Below are 23,838 nucleotides of genomic sequence, written 5' to 3' on the forward strand. Positions count from 1 at the left end.
CTGTCTGGCTATCTGAGTGATCAAAGTTTAGTCATGATTCACAGTTTCTAAAGATACAGTCAATCAGTCATTGTTATCTAACTGTGGGGACAGAAGCAGTACAGGTACACAATTAGGTACATTCAAAGTTTAGACCCCGAAATTATCGAGGAAACGATTGGTCCTTAAATAGGGGTCTTTATCAGGACAGGAGGAGCCACTTATAGGTGAAGCTAAAAAAAGAATCACAAAATGACTGCGAGTGACATGAGGCATACGATATGTGTGGTAAAAATGCCATTAAATGTTCACCTTAATTCCACTGCAAATGTGTCAGTGGAAGGAATCAAAGGGATGGGCCCACTCCTCCATTAGGCAAAACCTTTTTTAGCCTGTCCTTCCACACCCAAATCAAAGCGCTTTTATATTACTTCATTTTGATATGTTCTTTATTTACCGATCCATTTCAGATTGCTAAATAAAAAAATGGCGTCCACGTCATATTTCATGACACCTTTCTTTTTATTTTTCTCCATGCTGTACAGCATGAACAAAGGGCATTGCCAATGGCGAAACCTCTTGGCTTTTCCAGTGCTTGTTTGTCAAAAGGCTGCTTCCAGGTGCTGACAAACGCCCTGAGAGCAGCCAGAGTTAGCTACTGAGTATTGCAAGTCAGAGGGAAGAGATCTCTGTTGCTGACAAACGCCCTGAGAGCAGCCAGAGTTAGCTACTGAGTATTACAAGTCAGAGGGAAGAGATCTCTGTTTAATCCCATTTAGACGTGTCAGCGGTGAGATCCCGCTAGTCCGAAATTGTTAGCAGAGCAAGAGCTGCCTTATTTACAGTGAAGAGACACAGAGCGGGGGAGAAGGAGGGGGGGCTGTAAACATTGGAGCTGTAACTTCCCAGCATGATAACACCAAACACTCGCATTAATAAAAAACGTATTACGTTATGATGGAGGGGAGGGCAGGGGGAAATGTAGCAGACCCACAACTGAAAGCTGTAATAGTATGTCCAAGTGAATAAAAACAGCTGGGGGCCTGGATGCCTCATAAAATGTTATTGCTAAATATGCACAGATGATGAGCCCAGCTGCAAACCATCAGGCGTGTTTATCATGATCTCCGAGAGAGCAATGGGCTTGTTCCCCTTTAACACAACTTGTGCAAGTTTCACCCAAGGCTAGCGGCTCGAGGCAGGGAGAGCTCCTGTATGCAGCACACTGTTACCGATGGGCTCTTACAATTAGGACATAGCGGCTTATTCAGAAATGTATCTTATGCAGCTCAGTAGTGTGGAAAGTCCTGGCTGCATTGCTTATTTCTAAGACACAGCGCCATTTTGAAATTTACCTCCACCACCCAATTCACTACAGCAAGTAAGGCGCCTCTATGACTCATCAGTTAGTAAGCGCTATATAAATGCAATTACAATACAATACAAGTCTGAATGGTAGTACAGCCAAAACTAGACAGTGTCCCTGTTGCAGCACAATAGTACATTTGTATGGCTATACATTTGCACAGACCAAGGTGCTTTGAAGGCGGTCACCAGGGTCAGCGACTTAAGTGGAGTCCCAAATTTGAGTAAAAAAATAGAATAAAAAAAACTGAAATGAAAAACAAACTTGGGGTGCGAATAGCCTGAGGTGCCAACTGCTGGAGCTAGACTATGGGACCCCTTAGAAAGATATGGCTACTCTTTTGAAATAAAATGGTGGTCTGTGAATTAGCGATTAAGCTACTGGGAGCACAGTTGGCTAGCTAAATTATACTTCTGGATTCACCACTAACAAATATTGGGTGATGTTAGGCAAAGTGCCAGGTCACCCTGTCTCCATTTCATACACGCAGCGATCACCTTAGGTGCACAAACTGTTGAATTTGCAGATGTGAACAGCAATGCCTGATTCACAGAACAAGATTGTACTAACATTTTTTTTGCTGTCATAAATTTAGGGCAATCGGACATTAGCGTTCTCTTGGAAATGGCAAGGAGAGGCCATTCTGAAGGAAAACATACCCACAAACTAATTGCTTGTGTTTATTCACAGACATTTACACTAGTTTGACATCCCCAGTTCAAACACCTGGAGTTAGGGCCTCCCTTTCCCGTTAATCCCTTGATGGGGGCTAATGTTAGTTTCAGCCCGAATCACGATTGCACACATTTTGCACATACCATGTGGCTTGGGGAGAAATAATACTCGTGTGTGTTGCAAACGGGGGCAAACACGGGATCCCCTGGGTGGAGAGGGGGAGAGATGCTTAGCATGGCAACATGCTCCCCGGGTGTAGAAAAAAAAGTTAAGGCGCATTGACACTTTGAATGTAAAAGTGAACCAGCTGCTTTTCCACCAGAAAATGCACTATTTTCGGTCTAATCGAACACGTAGGAATCCATGATTTTCATTGGTTTGTACTAACTTGCACTTCTTGGACTTAGGTAGTCCAACGAAAAGATGAACTATATGAAAATCGCATCCTGACTTGCTTTCTCCTTTGTCATTTATCTAGCAAGTAGCAGAAGTGCCTCGAAGCTGGCTGAGCACATTGTAAAGATGTATGTGAAAATGAACCGAAACTGATTGCCCACAATAAGTTAAAGGTGCTGTTAAACATGGCGGTAACAGCAGGTCTGGTATTAACATTACACATACACTTTTACTTACAAACATTTACCGCAAGTTGCCGCAGGAGACATTCGTAGAAAGGAGAGGTATGGGATACTACATTCAGAAAGCATTGGCATTTCGAGAAATGTGTGCCAAGCTCCAAAGAGGCCCAATTACCTGACATATTTATGTTCTGGGCAGAACTTCCCAGAAGTTCAGAATGAGCATCCGAATCTTAAGGTTCATACACGAAGCATTTCAGCCAAATGTAAAATCTCATTCCATTCTATTTCACGAGGGCACAATTTCTGCACATCTGAACAAAAACAGTGCTGTTTTGCTAGCGTGGGTTTGAAATGCGAATTCAGTTGAATGATGATATCAAAACACAAGCAGACGTCATCAAACAAAGAAATATTATATTCTAGAAAGCCCATTGGTGGAGATTTTTCGAGAGGCAGTACTGGACAAAGAGACCCTTATTTGCGTTTAGAAAATGTCAGCAGCAGGTTTTTGTAAATCATTTCTCCTCCTAATTCACCGAGCACATCAGTGCTAATGTACCCTTTGTTTTTGAATCGTTTAGCTGGTTTCTAAGTTCAACCTCTGATTGCATTCCATCCCCTGTAAGCTTTCCTGCCAGTTGCTTGCTGTTTCCTTTTTCTCATAAACATCCACCCCTATTTAGTCTTGTTTAGAGATTCCCAGAGAGGCAGGTGGCCTGTCCAAAATGTCAATAAATTGCAGTTAATGTGAGGTCACTTTACTAATTACCTTGAAAACAATCCTGATTCCAAACTGGCGAGGTTGCTCAGCAAACAAAAACTTTGGCCTGTTAAACCCTTGCCCCTGGGGATACCAATTAAAATAGTACCATCGAACAAGGCAAGATGGCAACATAACACAAGAAGAGATCTTGGATCACTAGGGAAGAGGATGTTTATAGGTGACAGGAAGAAAATAGGTTTGGTTTGGTATTTATTTATCACTTTAACCTGCTTACCCAGTTTCTGTGAAAAGTCCAAGATGATTTATAAAACTGGGTTCAGTTTTTAGAGTTCAGTTTTTAGATTTTTGCTACTTTTGTTTTGGCCAGCAGTCTTTTACAATGCTCCAAATATTGTTTGCCGATTTGGGACTTCTAGTTGTGAGTATATCTTTATATAACATTGGGAGGTATTTTCCAAAATCCAATATCTGATGCGTAGCTGCATAAATAATAGTAATCGATCGCTGAGCGATTTGCACCATCCTGGGGGATGACCTGAGATGACTCCCCGTTTTCTTTTCACCACGGACCATGCGATATGCAGTGACATCAAAGAGGTATGTCAAGGACAGTACAAACCCCCCTACATGCATGAATGAATAAATAAATAAATATAACATATAAATAAATCCACATCGACAGGCTGCCGGTCCCCATTTTGTACTATCTGGCTTTGTCTCAGTTCTTGAAGTTGTAGGGTCCTCCTAGTAGTGCCCGATGTGAAATTGCTTGTGGTTCCTATCGACCCTGATGCCTGGTACTTGTCCTCAAACATAAAGTTATCCCTGCTAAATCTACATGACTCTCCAGACTAGCTCAGACGATCAGTCATAACATTGTTCAGTTGTAAGTGTAAGCCACCTTTCCCCCTTCCTGCCCAGTAGGCATACGAATGCAGATGTATACCCCGTCACACCCAGCCCTTATTGTGCTGTGGCTGTCTAGAGGGAAATGCACAAAGTGTAGCTGTCACCCAGCCTTGACTTGTATCGGAGTCAGAATGCAGGCACAAAGAGCAAAGTTAGAAGGAGAAACATTTCCACTTTCTAAAAGTGGCATTTCTAAAATGGTCATCTTAAATCCAAATTTTCCATTACAGAGGATTTTTCACCAACATTCCAAAGATATTAAACATGAAGTAGCTACTCCTTTCCAATCAGGAATTACAACTTGAAAGATTTTTTAAGGAATGCCCAATACTAGCCTATTGAAGGAGTAGGCTTCACAGCAGTGAAAAATTAATTTAGCTGTTTGTCTCTGCCAGGACATGTAAAACTTAAAAGTACATGTCCTGCCGTTTATTTACATAACACCCTGCCCTTAGGGTCCTTTAGTGCCTACCATAGGGGTCACTTATGTGTAATAAAAAGGGAGTTTATGGATTGGCAAGAAGCGTGGCTCAGGGGTTAGAGGCGGCAGACCCAGAAGCTGAGATCGGCCCTGGACCAGGGTTCAATTCCCTGCCTCGGCGGGTCTTGGGCTCAAAATATTCCACGGACTCGATACTTCTCGCTCCGGTGCCTTCTCAACTCACGGGTTCACACTCTGTGACTCTGGGCAATAGCTTGCTTAATCTCCACAACGGCCCCTCGCGGCGGGATGCCTGGCTTTCACCTTGTGGATACCCTGCCGGGGTTATCTCACAGGGGAATACCAGGACGGGTTCCCTAAGCAAGCGCCGGGAAACCCTTTGTGGGTAGCTGTGCGCTATATAAGCTCAAATACATTTACATTTACAAGCCATGTTGAAGTGGCAGTAAACAGCACACACAGGCCCTGCAATGGCAGCCCAGAGACAGGTTTGAAAGGCTTCTTGTATGAGTGGCACAAACAGTGCTGCAGGCCCTCTAGTAGCATTTAGATTACGTGCCCTGGGTAAATGGTTTACCACTTTGCAAGGGACTTACAGGTAAACTAAATGTGCTAATAAGGTATACTCCAATGTCAACATATTTAGGGGAGAAGCATGTGTACTTTAGCACTGGTCACCAGGAGTAAAGTGCTCAGAGTCCTAAGGCCAGCTAAAGAATACAGCAGAAAATGGAGGGGAGCAGGCATAAAGTTCGGGGAAGACCACTTTAAGGATGACAGGTGCAACACTAAGGATAATTATTTAATTTAATTTAATGTAATATATCTTCAATTAAGAAAGGGCGAGTATTAGGGTTAAGATAATGAAAATTGTTCATGTTAATTTGATTTCATTAATTAATGATTAGTGTTAGCATTAGGGCTCAGTAAGGGAAAATAATTTCCATTTCCATTTCAATTTTCTACATTTGTATAGCGCATAAATCACCCGAAGGTCTCAGAGCGCTTGCAGAGAAACCTCCTAGCAGAGACCAGGCAGGGCAATACACGTCTAGAAGAGCCATGTTTTTAGCTGTCTGCGAAATCTCAGGTAGTATTAGTGTTTGAGTAAGAAAATATTTATTTTAACTTAAATAATGTATTTACATTGAATTAAGGGTATTTTTAGGAAGTATAGATTTAGATAAGGGCAATAAACCATGTAATTAAATGCAATTATAATGAATTAAAATATTTAAAGGTTGAGTTAGTATGATGTTTAGATTATAGACAACTATTTATTAAAATTCATATAAAATAAATACCTTCGGCTCCCAGATTATGGTTAGTGTAGGAAAGTGGATTATTATTTGGGGTTGGTGACTGTGGGTGTTTGCCCACCTCAAGAATTTATAATACTTCTTGAAATCAAGCTGAGCTACGGCACAGAGCTCACAGGGTTCAATATGTAAAGTACTTATGCAGTACCAAAACAGAAAAAAGCCAAAACAACAGGCAATTAAATACCCTTAACGAATTAGAACAATAGAGTATAATTTGATTAACAAAATTACACAAACATTTTAAAAATCCAAGAAGAGGAACCAGATTTATGAGTTTTTAAAGTCTTAAGTGAAAATAGCACCAAAAAGCACAAAGCGCTAATGGTAGTCAATGGTTACAGCAGACCAGACCTATGCATGATTTGAGGCTGACCACAATGGAGTGCGCTTTAGCTACACCAAGTGAATCAGTTTTATTGAGAGTCTGTAAGCTGAAAATCCTATTGCACAGGACATTGCTAAAATGGTGGTGCCACCATCCAACCGAATTCCAAATTCCTGAGACATGTCGCTCCACCTGAGGATCTGGAGCTTTTGAGATCTCTTGCTGAAAATGTTCTACGTCCCAACTCAGACTGGGGCTTTTTTTCTTTTTGTCGGTACAGAGATCTCCTCACAGGATGCAACTGAAACTCAATCTGATGTTGTGAAACTGCCGATCAGATACTTTTCCTGATTGATTCTGCGGAAGCTCTGGAGGAAAAGTTTTCAAAAGTTTTCAAACCATTTCTAGTGCCTGAACCATTGCAGGAGGATGCTTTAAAGTCCCCTGAATCTCAGGGGAAAGCACTGAGAGGCTCTCGTATTTAGAGATGCCGCTGACAGTACTTCTTCTCCTCATTTCCTGTGCTTCTCTTGCAAGACCATGTACGTCTCAAACTGGAGTATTCTGTATGAGGGTTCAGATTTGGTTACTCAGTCTAATAATTTTTATCTATACTTTTCTTTTCGGAGACTACCAGGAGTGTGTGAGTTTTTGCCTGATGAGTCTTACCTGCCTGAGACACTTTAACCACACCATTATGATGCCACCTGTTTTTTGTCTCTATCGCTTATCCCATTTTTAGGTCGAGCCTGGCGTACGCAGCGTGAAGCGTTGTCGCCAGCGAGCTCTATTGTTGTGGACTTGCACTGCCATATATGGAGGGGACATGTCAATTGCATCTGACACAGGACACCACCCAACCCTTCTTGATTCTACTACCATCAAATGAAAACCAAAGACCCATTTCATGGTTTTGGTTAAAGAATACCATTACCATGACTCACTATTTGCTTGACATCGCACAGCACACTTATTTACAGGATTGTTTTACAAAATAATTCCACAACTGCATTGTCAGATAGACATTGAGTTACATACAACCCAATCCCTCCTTGTGAATCAAAACATTTTTGTGGACTCATGGTATGTCTTTTCACATGGTCCCCCCTGGCATCTCTATCCTTTTTGCCCCCAGTTTGGGCCACACATCAGAGAAAAAGCACACCACTTGTATGTGAACCCAGGTTCTATTCACTTAAGCCAGATGCCCAAACCCCCAGAACCACCCACCCTCTAGCACCTACTGGAGAGATAATTTGATCTCCTGGTGCAGACCACAAACCCCAGCATCCCAATGTGCCACTGAATTGGAGCCAAGAGCAAGTACGGAAGGCAGGGAAAGCCCCATTAGCAACTGACCAAACCGCCAGTAAAAGGACACATTAGTAAATGCTGCGAATACCCCTACAACATAAGATAAAACTCATTACCTGCATAGGAACCAAATTAAATCAATACAATTAATATACACTCTGGAAATATGTAAAAACAGAGATGGGTTGCTGGAGAAGAAAAACTTCCCAACCTGCAGTGGCTTCCAAATATGGGCTGTGATGGAAGTGCCTGCATGGTGAGGGCAGGAACAAGGAAACAGCGCTCTTCCTCACCGTACCCTTTATAGGCAGTGGCTGGTGCTATGCCCCTCTCACCCTAGCTGTCACTAGATTCCCGTACCTGATGCTAGGTACCAGAAGCAAAGTGGCAGGCTAGGTCCATCTTTCACTGACCATACATGCCGCACTCTCCATAAGGTCGGCTCTAGACAAGGAAAATGTCTTCGAACTGTGCAGTGGCTGTGAGTAATTTCTTGGTTTCCATTGCAGTTTTCAGGCTAGAACATTAATCATCTACATATGGCTTTTTAACCTGAGTTTTTCCTGCTTATTTTTTATGTAGTCAATCTTTCCTACTTGTTGCCCCTTTAGAACTCATAGAGAAAAATACAATCTTCACCAGAAGATGTAAAAAAATACATAAAGCAATCCATCAAGACACTATTACAGCATACAATAAACCGCTGCCATAAGTGTAGTATGAAGATAAAAATGCAATATCTTTATTTTATAGTTAAATTACATACAATATACAGTTTGAAAAGCAGTACAATAAAACATGGACTCCGCTCCAAAACTCACTACTCACTAAAGTCCTGATTTGGACTGTCAGGTAATTTCATGTTTGGCGCAAACTGAAATGGGATTCAAAGTCAGACATTCCAAAGTGCAAATTGCACATGTTCTATTTTCCCTTCTGCAAATTGTGCACTGTGCACTATTTGACACTTTTTAGCAGATATAATCTGACGAGGGTCTTGTAGGCAAATAATATTAAATTGCAATTTGCACGACCTGAATGGGGTTCAGGCAGAACGTATTTACATTTTGTGCTATTTGTCAAAAATATACTATGACCTTTACATTTTTACTTCTCACTAATATATTCTACATAGCTAGCCTTAGAAATTGATTCACCTCACTAGATGAGTAATTCATTGATAACAGTTTCTGAGGAATGCTATTAGCACCAGAAGTTCTACAAAATTACCCACCAGATCACTGCATTATACTCACTGTGCAGGAGCATAGCTATTAGAATGTATAATTGGAAAATAACTACCTCCATCACTCACCCTTTCAAACCTTTACCTAAAAACCAGGACTGTGGGCATTTTGTTAATTGTGTTATGTCATTTACACAAACATTCGATAAATTAAGTACAAATATGCAAATACAAATCTGGCATCAAGAGCTATATTTTAGTACAAATTAATCCTCTTGCAGATATCGAATGTGGGGTTGAATTTTATGCAAAAAAAATGTGCAGCATTCTGTCCGTTCGCATTGTTGCAGGGCTCTAGCAATAGGATTTGGTAATTTTGCAAAACTTGCATAAGTGAGAGTCGCAGCTAAACAACTATAAATACTGAACTGGGAGAACTATTTGACCCAGGGGGAAACCTTCTACATTAACTAGAAGAAGTAAAGAGAATAATAATGGACCGAGAAGGTATAAAAGGAAGCTACAGGAACAAACAGGAAAGCAAGCAGGTGATAAGCCAAGATATACAAGTATGGATTGATTGATTTATTGATTGATGGAGAAGGAAGATGAAAGGTAGAAACACACAAAGAAAGAAAGCATATACAAAGAAGGCCATGGACGAGAAACAAAAATTGAGTCAATGTGAAATTTACGATGTCTAATCAAGGGGTCATGTACTGTTAACCACTCAAAATTAACACGGTCACATATTTCTACTGTTAACTTGCCATAGAAGTATGTGATGTTATCCTACCACCTTTTGTGATTTTAGTAAACTAAAAATGGGCACAAAAATTCATATAAAGGTAAATTGAGGAAATTGTATCCAGGCAAATGTTCATGTCATAAAAATGTGAATACTTTTGATGAAGAACTGAGTGATACGTCCAGAATGTTTTGGATACACTTACTTTATTATCCATCAGAGAAAAGGATTGAAATCCCATAAATATTTCAAGATTACTTACAGATGTAGGTATACAAAGTACCATAAGCCAGCTAGTGAATAAAATGTCACTTTAAATTCACTGCTTAACTTATGCTTTTGATCCTTTGTTTAAATCAGTAATTAGTGATGTTGACATATAGGAAAAGCAACAAGAAAAAAGCGATCCTACATTATTAGATCCACTCTAACTTACAAAGAAAGGCAAATGTCAGATTGATGATACATTCACAATGAATGAAGTGAGTAAGGGGGTAACATTCTAGAGATTACAACACATAGTAATTGTTTCCATTGTACAATCGGGAGATTTACTTCAAGTCAGATCATACATTCACGTAACCAGGATAAGTAACATGACTAATGCACAATTGAATAACTGGTAGGAACTTTGTTGAATGATGATGAATGCAGCTATTTCAAAGTGCAAAGAGCTAGACATCCCACCTCGGGACCAATAACTTATGTAATATTTTGCGTACATGAGAATATGTAGCTGGTTTCTTAGAACCATATATAATGAACTTGCAGTCCTACATAAGTGATACACAACATATACATATGAGGAATGATTTGACCTGGGAAGACAACATGCTCTTTGTTACCTTAGATGTTGTATCACTATATACCAACGTTGATCACAAGTGGGGTGTGACCTGTCTGACATTTTTATTGAATAAATGTTCTGCTTACTATTAAGCGCACACACAGATGCTGTTGGATATGCCAAATATCGTTTTGAGATATCATGTATTCTTACAAGAAGAAATAAGGGACCAGATGTACTAACCTATTTTGCGATCATCAGCACTCTGATTCCAATAATGATAGCTTTTTAACTAGAAAATAGGTGCTTCTTATGAATAACACCTATTTTAAGAGTTGGTAAACGTTTACTAACTCCCATGAAAGGTTCACAATATGAAAAGGGTGTGGTGTGGGCATCCCATGTAAATTACAAATCGGTGCCAAATGTATCAGTCATTTAGAAACTGAAATAAAGCTATAAACCACTGAAAGCTTACTGACTCCCAAGTTGGGCTGGAAACGTATTCGTAAAAGGGTAGGGGTCCCCTTTGCACCCTTTCTCCTTTGGGACCAGGGTAAAAGTTTCAGGTAAGTAGACAGTGGTCCAGGGCACTTCTGCCAACTCTGACTAAAACTTTAAAAATATTAAAAATATTTTAAAAGCGGCCCTATTTCCTTAGAGGATATCAGACTGCATGAAATAAAACATTCACCTATTTCAAATCAATCACAGAAAAAGAAGTCTGCTGACCCTTGCAGGCCCCCAACCCTGCGATATAGACCAATTGAAGTGAGTCACAATATGTGACCAACTTAGTCATTATAAATTCCTTATTGGTCATTACAAGACTGGTTACAAATTGCAACCACTATTTACAACTAGAAAAATAGTACATCTATTCCTATGTATCAACAAACCCAATACACTGCCATGGGATGTAGATGTGCTCCCTCTCACTCCAACCTCTTTATGGAGTGATTTGAGATGGATCACAACTGGGGTCCCATGGATAATAAGCAAACTGATAAAATATACTATTGGGGAGAGAATTAGATTATTTTCATTGATATGCACAGAAACGCTAATGGAGCTGGAACAGCTTTTGAAAAATTTTGAGCATCTAAATTGGTACCAGTTTAACATGCAGTTTACACATAGCTGTGATAAAGAGAGAATTATGTTTCTTTTTTTTTTTTAAAGTTTTGGAAGACCTTTATTTAGGAAAGGGTGCACACAGCTATTCAGCCAAACATCCCGGATGCATGGCAGCAAAATTAGAGCATCAAACTGTTTCGGCACACCCAGGAGAGCTTCTCAGGATAAGAGAGGTACATTTTTTAAATTAAAACAGGATATACACGGTATATATGTAATACAGTTCCATATGTTAACAAAAAGAAGAGAGAGAAAAGAAAACAGGAGGAGGCCGGCTACGGGATCTAAAGTAGATACAATCACCGGGTGGGCAGGGAAGCATGTCCAACTGCAGAGACACCCACATTTTGAAGCGAACAATATAAGCAAGCATACATTTCTGAATACTCCCGACTAATGCCCCACCCGATGAATCCAATGACAGGAGAGGCTGAGCGGCCACAGTCCCAGCACCACCCAAAAAGTCCAAACAGTAACCCGATACACTGACCCCCAACCCAGGGAGAGAGGAAAAAGGAAAGTCCAGTCAAACTAAAAAAGAGAAAAAGGCCATAGAAACAGAGAACGGAAAAACAAAAATACCCCACCCCCTACCCCCCACCCTGCACCCCTGCAGATGGCTACGGCCTACCCCCTAGCAGCGTGCCTATCGCCCAGCGGCCAAAAACCCGAAATATAGTAGAAAAGAGATTTATAAAGGAAGGAAACACAGAAAAAGAAAGAAAAGAAAAGTTAAGGGAGGAGGAGAATCACACATTCCTGGTCACACTGCACCCCTCCTGCGACGTACAGTCCTGGTCATTAAACAATAAGCAACAAAGCAAAGTAGATTCGGTAGAACCCAGGAAAGACGTCCTACACAGCCCCGCCCCCAATACAAGAAAATGGTGGATCCCGGGTCCCTCACAAACCCCTAGCATCCGAGTCGAACACCAGTCTCACCCTTGACCTCTACGAGTGTTCACCATGAGTTCCGCACACCGCATCCGCCTATTCACAGGATAAATCAAAAGTCCAGCCAGTCCACGAATCTGTGCGGCGAGTCCAACAGATATCCACAGTCCACCACAATCCTCAGCCACCATGACACTCGCCACGGTACGACCAGATCCCGACCAACCCATACTCCACCACACTGCACAGCTCACACGATCGATAGATGTTCGCTGTTTCCGTCGGGTCACAGTTTCAATAAAGGCATAAGGGGACGAGCTCGTGAACACGACCACAGGCGGACTCTTCAACGTGGGCGGGCGATACACCATGGCGGCGGATTCAGCCGCACACTGCGGTACAGACATTGCTATCCATGCTTCGACACTAGATGGGCCTCGAGTCGTAGATTCCGGGATCAAAGTCGGGGAAACGGCTCGCTTAGGGGGACCAGACAGATCAGAGTCATTATGCGATCGGGCAGTTTCGGTGGCATCCGCGATCGACTTATGTGAAAGAGCAACCATGTAGGACCACAGACCCTGAATGGCGGCCATCACGGTTCGCAATGATGGCTGTTCTTCACCCCGCACCGCCGCAAACTGATCGACTCCAGACATCAGTGCGCCCTTCGGGTCACCCGATTCTCCCAGGGACCGAAGTGCGATGAGGGCAGGCGGGGGCAGGAGGCACACAGTCCAGCAGCGATAGGGCCTCTTGGATGGGGGCCCCACCCCGGCGGGAAGGGAACGCCGAGAAGGGGACCCCCGGCCACTCAGCCACTCACAGGATCATTACACCTCCTCAATGTGGGTAGAACCGCAGGCTCGCCACCAGTCCAGGGGCAGGTTGCTCTCCACTTCTATCGACCGGACCGTGTCTGGGTCCCCCGGCCACCGTTGTTGCACTGCAACCCGGCAGGGTCAGTACTCGAGGTCCCGGCTCTCGGTCAGCGTTAGGTCAAGAACTTCCACTCGATGCAACTCCGGCAATCCGGGTCGTACGTTTCCCAGGACCACACCGCCAGTATCAGCAACGGGTCACCCACACGGGGGCGAGGCGAAAAAGCAGGATTTGTAGCAGGATATTCAAGCAGCAGGAGGAGGTCGACGGAGCCGAGAGCTTATGTGGCCATCTTCGTTCGTCGCTAGGCTCCTCCTCGAGAGAATTATGTTTCTTGATGTGGAACTTCAAGTATAACATAACTGGATTGACAGCAGGATGAATAGAAAACAGACAGCTTATAATTATACATGTTGGAAATTGGGATACTGGTTGAGGGGGATAAAACCCTACTCAAGCAGCAACCATGATTTTTGTCAGGATAAAGTCACAGCAAATCCCAAATTAACCTGTGCCTAACCACCTTGTAGCCTGGCACAAGACGGTCAGGCCTAACTTAGAGGCAATATGTAAAGTATTTATGCAGCACACAAACAATAATACAACACAAGAAAAATCCCACACCAATTAAAGAAATATCAAAATGTAATAAATTATTGGAGACCAAAATAACAAAACCTCTATCAGTAGAACAGGGATATGCAATTTTAAAGATGCAAGTAAAAATAGTGCCTAAAAGCACAAAGGGCCAACTATGTTTACCTGGTCGTGCCATACGGGGACACAGTCATAAGTTCAGTCTGATCGCAATGGAGCGTGAGCTGGATACCGGGACCATGTCGGGCCCACTGAACAAAGCCTTAAATCTGGGCTGCTGAGTGTTGTGATTCCATGTGGGGTATGTGTCACACAGCAGTGATTCTGGGAAGCTGCGAAGCGATATCCTGCATTGAGGAGGTGTCGCGCAGTGGCTGCTCCAAAGAGCTGTGGGCTCCTGCATCAGGGATGTGTGGCGCATTGGCGCATCCAAAGTGGGGCGGTGAGGCAATATTTTGCACAGTGTAGGTTCTGCTTGGAACACAGCAGGGCTAGCAGAACACTGTCAGGCCCATTTCCAACAGTCCAGGACTGGGGTGGCACCCCTTCGATGGCAAGACTCACAGCAGACAGAGTCAAGGTGCTGGGTTGAAGGTGGTTGCAACCTTTTCCATCCATGAGGCTCTGATCAGGAGGCCAGCCAACTAGCCCTTGGAGCCACTGTGGTCCTGGGTTCTAGATGCAGGTCCATACCTTTTTTTACTCAGGCAGCAGGGCAGCGAAGTTGCAGGAGCAGAGTAGCAGTCCTTCTTGAAGCAGAAATGTACAGCAGTCCTTCTGAGTCTTTCACAGGTCCAGAAGAGTACTGAGGAGTTGGGTCTGAGGGTCCAATATTTATACTTGGTGTCAGCTTTGAAGTAAGAGAAAGATCTGAAGGTTTCCACTCACAGAGGTGTTTGGAATTTCCTGCCTCCCTGCCCTGCCCGCAGGTTGTCTGGGGGAACAAAAGACTAGTGTCAAATCCTTTGCGAGTGCGCTAAGGCAGAAACTTTGTGATGTGCAACTGTTGTAGGTAACAGCTCTGCCCCATTACAAGTCAGAGATGGCCCAATCTTCTAATACCTGTTCTTCCTTTGTTGTACTGTCTGGGAGCAATACACAAAGACCAACTGCCACTAACACCTAGTCATTTGACCCAGGATGTAGGCTGCAGGGACCACATATTAAGGACAGAAAATGCTAACTTTCTAAAAGTGGAATTTTTAGAACTGTGACTTAAAATACAAATTCAGCATTAAAGAAGGTTTTTAAAAATAATTCTTTAGACGCCAAACTTCCTACCTGCTCCCAATTGGAAGTTATCAATTATTAAATGTAATAAGGTAACCCAATGCTATCCCAGGACATGTAAAACGGAAAAGTACATGTCCAACTTTTAAAAAACACTGCCCCCTGTGCTGTTTGGGGCCTACCCTGAGGTGACATATATATTAAAGAGGAAGATTTAAGCCTGGCAAGTGTTTTATCTTGCCAGGTCAAAATGGCAGTTTAAAACTGAACTCACAGGTTGCAATGGCAGACTTGAGACACGTTTAGCAGGCTAATTGACTGGGTGGCGCAATTAGTGCAGCAGGCCCACTGGTAGTATTTAATTTACAGGCCCTGGACACATGTGGTACTACTTTGCTAAGGACTTATTAGTAAATTAAATGTGCCAATTGGGTGTAAGCCAAAGTTACTATGTTTCAAGGAAAAGCACACAAACTTTAGCACTGGTTAGCAGTGGTACAGGGCACAGCGTCCTGAGGCCAACAAAAATGTGATCAGCAATAGAAAATGGAGGAGTAAGGCCAAATGTTTTGGGGGGAGACTATTCTAAGACTTGCATGTCTAATAATACATTTACCCCCACATGCATCAAGCACTTTTTCATTCGCAAACGGTGCGATTCCTTAAAATCGGCCGTTTGCGAATGCAAAAGTGCTTTTTGGGATGCATGAAGCAATTTTAGAAATTGCAACATTGTTGCGAGTTCTAAAATTGCGGGTGCTTTTAAGAAGTCGCAGATGTGCGACTTCTTAAAAGCAATGCATCATCACTTTTGACAAGTGAAAATTCGCACTTAGGGTTCCAAATTTACCGAGTGGTTGAACCACTCGGTAAATTTGGAAAAAGTGTTTAAAATGCTTTAAATGTTTTTTTTTCAACATTCATGTTACGGACACACATGTCCTTAGGACATGTGTGTGTGCAACATGATGCGAAAAATACATTTCAGGGGTGCATGGGGGGGGTCCTTTGGACCCCCCCCCTGCACCCATGAAATTTTCTAAGTGCCACTCGCAATTTGCATTGACTCCTATGGGCCTTTTGGCCCATAGGAATCAATGGAAATTGCGAAAATTAACTTAAGAATTCGGTATTTCTTTGGGATTCGGTAAAAAATGCGATTTTTACCGAATCACAAAGAAATACCGAAAAAAATGATGCATAGCATTTTGCATTTCCTAAATAGCGATTCCTTAATTTTCGCTATTTGAGAAATGCAAAATCCTAGATTGATGCATGTGGGGGTATATGGCTCTAGCCTTCACCCTAAAACGATCCTAGAGGGTGAAATAATAAAAGCACGGAGGAACTGAAGTGAGAAGAATAAATCTGTCAGAAACATAAAAGACATGAAGTCAAGATTTAGAAAGAGGACTTATTATAATGACACAATAAATAAAACTGAGAAAAAAGTAATTAAGATTATTAGGACTTCAATGCTGAATCTAAAAGAAAGGTGGACTTAAAGCATTAGCTCACTTGACTAATTACATGGCATATGGAGGATATCTCTAAGTTTATCAAACACACAAAAGGTGATAGGATGAATGTTTGCAATTTGTCCAACCATTGGCAATCTCTCAGAGTAGTATTCCAACCCGTTGTTCTTTTGCCCACCATGACACCTCAGCAATATGCAAAGCAGTCTTGACTCTAATTCAATAGCAACATTCCAGACCAAACTGCCAACCCGGGTCCTTCCTGAACAGAAACACAGGGAACCTGAAATGAGTTTTATGCTGGCTGCTGCTCGTCAGCCGGGTGTAGCTTTCCAGTGGTAAAGTGAGCATGGGACGCACGTCTTGGCATGCCCTTGCCCCTTAGGGCGGTACATCAAACAAAAAAAAACGATAAGTTACATAGGGTGAGGCTTTGCTAGGCTGAATATTATATGGTAATTTAGATTCAAAGCTACTTCCTAGACCTCAGTAATACTGATACTAAAATACTCAGCTGTCATGCAGTTGATTGTAACTCAAACTGGCTGTATAATATTTTCCTTAACTAGCTAAGCACCCTTAAAAGTGGTGCAAAAGTGGACAACCTGTGCTACACCACACAATGTGGTAGTACAAAAGTTGCTGCGTGGCCTCTTTTGAATTTATCAATGTCTAATAACAGTTTATTCGTCATTGCATTGAAGAGGATTCATTTTTGCATAGGGGCCTTTTCTTCGTAAATAAGGGGAACCCTGGCTGGTCGCGGCATAAGCAATTGTGTAACCTGTGCTGGGTGCAACTTTCTTCTCAGGTGACAGTCAGTTGCTGAGAACTCAGAGAGGAAGATCTTTTGGCACAGCCTGTCCACAGCCATTACTACTGAACAGAAAATCTGTAATGTAAACACAAACACCCCACACCCTGTCTTCCAATGCACCCTAGGAGAGTGTCAGGTGATACCACCATCCTCTTGACATGCACCAGTCCCTTTGTACCGCTGTGCTTTTGCACATGATCAGTGGGCTTACAGCAAGACAGCACTAGACAGTCACCTAGGGTCTCATCAAAACAGAGACTCAAAGAGCTGCTGGTTTGCTATGTAAAGATTAGCATATGGCCCTATTGCCTAGGGGTAGGGTTGTAGTCTGCCATCAGTAGCTTCTATACAGTAACCTCTGTGTGCTTACAATACTCTCCACTGCACCCAGTGTATATCTGAGTGCCACTAAGGAGAGAGATAAGAAATATTGGGCCAGATGCATCAAAGGGTTTTTCCCATTCTGTGTATATGGGAAAATGTGTTGATGCATATGGCCCATTATGTTTATTTGTGATCATTGGCTACACTAATGTGCGGTGTATGCTCTGCTATTGCTTGTTGTGCTGCAACAGTACACCGACCTCACTTCATGTGACCTTAGCACTTTTTAAATTCAGGATTATTTTACGTGCAACGCTCCAATGCTTGCACGCGATCCCGAATGAGCAGCGTATAAAAAGGGTCTCGACACTGCATGCATCTAGCAGTCATGGTGATTGTTAGTGGATGTTGTTTTTAAATAGCAAATGCTTTCATTTCTAGTTGCTGGAACGGTGAAGTAAGTTAAACATATGCCTGTATGACTTTACTGAGTCCATAAGCTGTTCTGGCTGGAAGGAACGCATTCATCTACTATAAATCATAACACTGCACATTGTCCTCTAGGGAAAGTTCTACAATTCAGAGTAATTTCCCTGGAAACTAATATTAGGAAATCAATATAAATGCAAACCTCTGTGGAAAACATATTTTTACAATCAAGTGTTCCCAGTTACAAATGAAAATGTTGCCATGCCCAGGGAAAATATTATACTTATATCAGCAGAGCTATTGTGTGCAAAGCAGCCTCGATAAAATGCATTAATGGCCCAGCTGAAAATAATCTCTGTTTTATTGCACACTGTTTTTATTTTACTTTTCTTGTGTTTTAAGCTGTTAAATGCCGAGTGAGTGTAGTTTCAGCATAGACACAAGCCATTCAATAGAGGCCCACAGATTTCATGCAACAAAAGTGTTGTGCACAGCATTTGATATATTCCCAATAAACCACTTGAACTTTATAGCCTGTTATAAGGTTTTACTCTCTGTTGTCATACCAGGTTTTTCCTAACTATAAAGCAGGTTTAACATTTTTAATATCGAACAGTTTGTGTAAAGCAAATTTTGTCAGTTGTAGTGAAAATAGAAATATGCATTATATATATTTTACTCTTAATATCTTAATAGATTTAATAGCTTGCTTCCACACTCCCTGGCCTTTGTGCGCTATAAAATCATACAATTGAACCATCTGTTTCTCCCTCTTGCGCCATCAGAACGAAAAGAACTACCATATTGGGCTTATTTACATCTGTTCTGAAGTGGAAATGTGTTAAGCACCCTGATGTAGAGAATAGCAGAAACATGCATTACCCTTGTAATTAGTGTTCCAAACCAAATGAGGGCTGAGTGGCAAAACACAAAAATAACACGGTCCCCTGCAAACCGTGGGTAGCTATACTAAGGGGTGTCCATCCACCTGGGAACCCAAATCATTCAAACACTTGATGAATGGCCCATTCAAGCAACATAAACTTTGGGCCCGATTCACAAAGGTAAACTCAGACCTGAAGTCTACTTTGGTTGTCTTGGAGCAGGGCACCCACCCCACACCCTGCTCCAAGACGGCTATAGCCACAAGAAACTGCCGGCCGAATTACGACTTTTTTTTGTCTCTGGCGGGCGGTTCTTTGGCGGTCCCACTGAGGTGCGTATGAAAAAAGCACCACAATGGAAGCGTCAAAGGCAATCCCCGAAGGGCATGGTCTGCAGGAACTGGGGGTTTCATGCATACAGGTGCAGAGGCTACAGCAAGCCCTGTAGGGTCCCCTTTGTTTCCTCACCTCCACACTTTTCAAGGCGAGCTCTCCGCCATGAAAACTGTGGTGGTGAGGAAACTCCTAATATGCTTGGTGGTAGTGCAGTGGCACTACCAGCATATTAGGGACCTCAGACCACTGCAATGCTGCCAGGGTTTGCGGATTCCTCTCTGCAGCAGCGGTCCCATGGCGGTCCAACCACCCTACTTGTAATAGGCCAGTAGGAGTCCCAGTGTAGTGGTCCTGATCGCCAAACTCATAATAAAGCCCTAAGTCTAGACCAGACGTCTACGTTTAGACTGGAAGTCTAACTTTAGACCTGAGGTCTAAGTATAGACCCTTTGTAGCTAAATTTGAGGTTTGCAGGGGATTCTGGGTAAGAAAAAGTTGGGGATCCATTCAAGCCACAGATTCTTGGTCTCCCTGGGTGTCTGGTTATCAGAAATGTCAGTGGTTTGGTAGATTTTCCTAGATGGCTGCCGAGACAGGGACCAAAATCACAGGTGCCCCCTTGCAAAGCCAGGTCGTTTTGTGCAAGATAATTTTGATGTATTAAAAATATGTTTTGGGCTCTTCCCTGTAGCAGGCACTTGGCCCACCCGCACTAGTGAGGTACCATTGTAATCTGGAGACCTGGGGAGACCGTAGGTGGTAGGAAATTTGTATCGGCCTGTTGATCCAACAACTTTCCCACACAGAAACGTGAGGAAAATGTGAATTGTTTAGCAATATTTGAGGTTTGCAGTGGTTTCTGGGCAAGAAAGTTTTGGGACATTCCTGCAAGCCACACCTCCCTGGACTCCCCCAGGTATCTGGGGGCAGATTTATGAGGCCGTTGCGCCTCTTTGCGCCGCAATTGTGTCACTTTTTTTGACGCAACTGCGGCGCAAACAATGTGCCCTATTTACAACGTGACGCATCTAGGAGATGCGTCACGTTGTAAAGCACTGCGCCATAAGGAGGCGTTCCTGCGCAGGGGGGGGCGTTCCTGCGCAGGAACGCCTCCTGAAAGTGGCTGAGTGAAATCTATGAGATTTCACTCAGTCACTTCCTGGCCAATGCTGCGTCAAAACCCTGCGCCTGCTTGAAGCAGGCGTAGGTCTTGATGCAGCATTAGTTGAATGGGGCACCCCCGAGCCTTGCTGGAGCTCCCAACTCCAGCAATGCGCCACATTTCCGGCACAGATGCGTCACGCATCTGTGCCGTTTTTGCACCATGGTGCGCCGCATTATAAATGCGGCGCAGCATGGGTGGCTTAGCTGTGGCGCACTGTGGCGCACGTTAACTGGCGCATCCCTCGGGATGCTCCAGTTAACATAAATCTGCCCCCTAGTTTTCAGAAATGTCTGCATTTGGTAGATTTCTCTATATAGTCGCCGTGCCCTGGACCAAAAATGCAGGTGACTCACTTGCAGAACCATTTTTTTTATGATCGATAATTTTCAAGCCTCCACTGTACTATTAGGACAATTACCTGTTACAGGCACTATGTCTACACACAAGTGAGGTGCCATTTTTATCGGGAGATGTGGGGAAATTCTGGGTGGATGGAAGTTTGTGGCTTCCCGGAGATTCCAGAACTTTCCATCAGAGAAATGTTGAGGTTTGCAAGGGATTCTAGGTAATGGGGGGGGGCGTGGCTTGGATGCCGAGGAGGTAGGCAGCGTGAGCCCGGAGCTCCGTGCCCGATCCCAGATATTATGCTGATATTCCACGCGAATTCCAATGGAAATTGGATTATTCATTGGCTGAAGGTGTCACGGAGGCTTCGGCGTCTTGGGTTTGCGGACTACGGCTGCTTATCTTCCAGAAAATCGAACTTAGCAAGTACTGCAGGAACGGTCAGCTTCGATCTAAGATGGCGTCCTGAGGCCTGAGCTGGTGACGCAGAGGACGAGGGAGACTGGCCGTTCTGCACCTCTGGAGTTCCAGAACCAGTGGTGATTGCTAGATCGGAGGGTTGCCCTCGGCCCTGCGAGACGGCTCGGGTGACCCGCCTTCTCACCTTGGGGAAGATACGACGGTGGAGCGGGGGGCAGGGGAGCTTGCCGAGGAAGACCTAAAATGGCGGCAGACCTGTGAGGCGACCATTACACTCTCCGTGTGCGGTCCGAGGTATCGGGGACCCCGCCACCGGCGTGCGGAGTCCGGGGTACGGACCGACCCCGTGAGAGGGGCCTGAACAGCGTTCGGTGTCTTAAGAGTGTTCCGGATCTCCAGCCCTGCTGCTCCAGGGAACTCTCCGGAGAAGAGAGTCCTGAACTGCTGACGGACTGCGTGGAGATTGGTCGATAGAGGAACATAGCGGCTGATCGGGCTGCCGAGGCCAACGATTGCTGGCACTGGGATGGGGAAGCCGAAAGGGAAGGGGGACGGAGCGGCTGACCCAGAAATGATGGATGGAGCGGACCACGGCCACTCTGCTCTCCAACGTATGCAGGACCGTATACTGGAGGCTATCGCAACCACGAAGGATGCTCTGCAGCAGGACATTGCCCAAGTAACGACAGGCCTAGGTCTCCTGAAAGCTGAGCACGATAAACTTAAAGACCGGGTCAAGATCGTGGAGATATCCCTGCAAGAATTGGCCCCAGAACATAAGACACTGGGGGGCCAGATGGCAGATGCTCTGGACAGACTAAAAGTATTGGAGAGGAGGGCGGAGGACGCTGAAAACAGGAGTAGGCGCAACAACGTTCGCCTGGTAGGCCTTCCGGAAAAAACCGAGGGGGACGACATGGTAGGCTACCTCGATCATTGACTATGCACTGAAGTGGCACCGGAGGGGCTCTCTGCCTTCTTTTCGCTGGAACGGGCCCACAGAGTCCCGGCCCGACCGCCAGCCCCTGGTCTGCCCCCTCGCCCTGTAGTGCTTAAACTGCTGCATTATAAGGACCGGGACTGGTTACTGCAGAGAGCCAGGGAGGCAGGGCCCTTCCAGGTTGGCAACAACAAGGTCACCCTGTTCCCGGACTATACTTTCGAAACGCAGAGACTCAGGGCTAGTTTCCTCTCGCTTAAACGTGAACTCCGTGTTGAAGGCATCAAATACTCCCTCCTCTTCCCAGCGAAGCTACGGGTTGTGGTAGACGATAAAACACTTTTCTTTACTACTTCGGCGGACGCTTGGGCATGGTGGGACACTTATAAGGCCGGGACAGACGGGGCCAGATTTAGGGCGGAAGAAGCACAGAGGAAACCACCGACCAGGAAATCGCAACGGATTCGGAAGAATCGGCACAGATCTGGGAAACCAACAGTGTCGCAGACTGAGGAGGAGCGAAAGGCGGCTTTGCAGGCGGTGGTGGATCTCTCAGGGACGGTGCGGAGCCAGTCCAAGAAAGGCACAGACTCGGAGGAGCAGGGTACGGGGTCGGAAACAGGCCTTTCAGAATTTGGCGGCGCCAAGGGCTCTATTATGACGCCACAAACATCGGGAGAGATCGTCGAGGCCTGAGAGACTTGTTTTGGAGAACGGTTTGGTGGTCTGCTACAGGGATGCCGTGCCCGTAGATGCAGATTGACATTAATATGGAACTTCGTGAGTGATCATGAGGGGATGGCGGGCGGGATGTGCGGGGCTAACCAGATTTGACGAACTCCTTCGGTATCGGACCGCGCCCTACTGGCCCTTAAGGTCATCGCAGTGGAGGCTGCGAATTGTAGTGTGTTTCTTTGAGGGAGGTTTACCTAGTTACAATAGTTTGGATGGGTTCTCTTCTGATCGAGTTGGGGCCTGTCCTGGGGGGGTGGGAACCGAGAGTAGTTTGGGAAGCTCAGGTTGGGGTTGGAAGGGTGTGGGGTTCAGTTGTTTGGAGTGAGTGGGGGGTTCAGCATTGCGTTGGCATAAGCGCATGGTTGGAAACTGTCATTGTTGTGTCCGGGGATGCAGGGGGTTATGGCTAATACTGGGCTTTAAAATGTGTGACCTGGAATGTGCGGGGTCTACATACCATGGTGCGCAGACACAAGGTCCATGCTTATCCGACACGCAGGGGAGTACATATAGCCTTTCTTCAGGAGACACACCTCACGAAACAAGAGGGAGTGGCGCTACAGAGGAGATGGAGGGGGCAGCTGTTTAATACAACGTATTCGGCCTTTGCAAGGGGCGCCATGATATTGATACGTGCTAGGGTTCCCTTTCAGGTCACCAAACAAGTGGTAGATCCAGAAGGCAGGTCTGTGGCTGTAGAAGGGAGACTCAGGGGGCGTATAGTGTCATTGTGTAGTGTGTATGCTCCGAATGTAGATTTACCCGCCTTCCTGACAACACTCTTGGGCAGGCTGGCGAGCTATTTGGCTGGCCCAATGATCATGGGAGGGGATTTTAACTCGGTAGTGGACACCACATTGGATAGGT

Source organism: Lissotriton vulgaris, chromosome 6 (genome assembly GCF_964263255.1).
Source record: "Lissotriton vulgaris chromosome 6, aLisVul1.2, whole genome shotgun sequence".
Lineage (NCBI taxonomy): Eukaryota > Metazoa > Chordata > Amphibia > Caudata > Salamandridae > Lissotriton > Lissotriton vulgaris.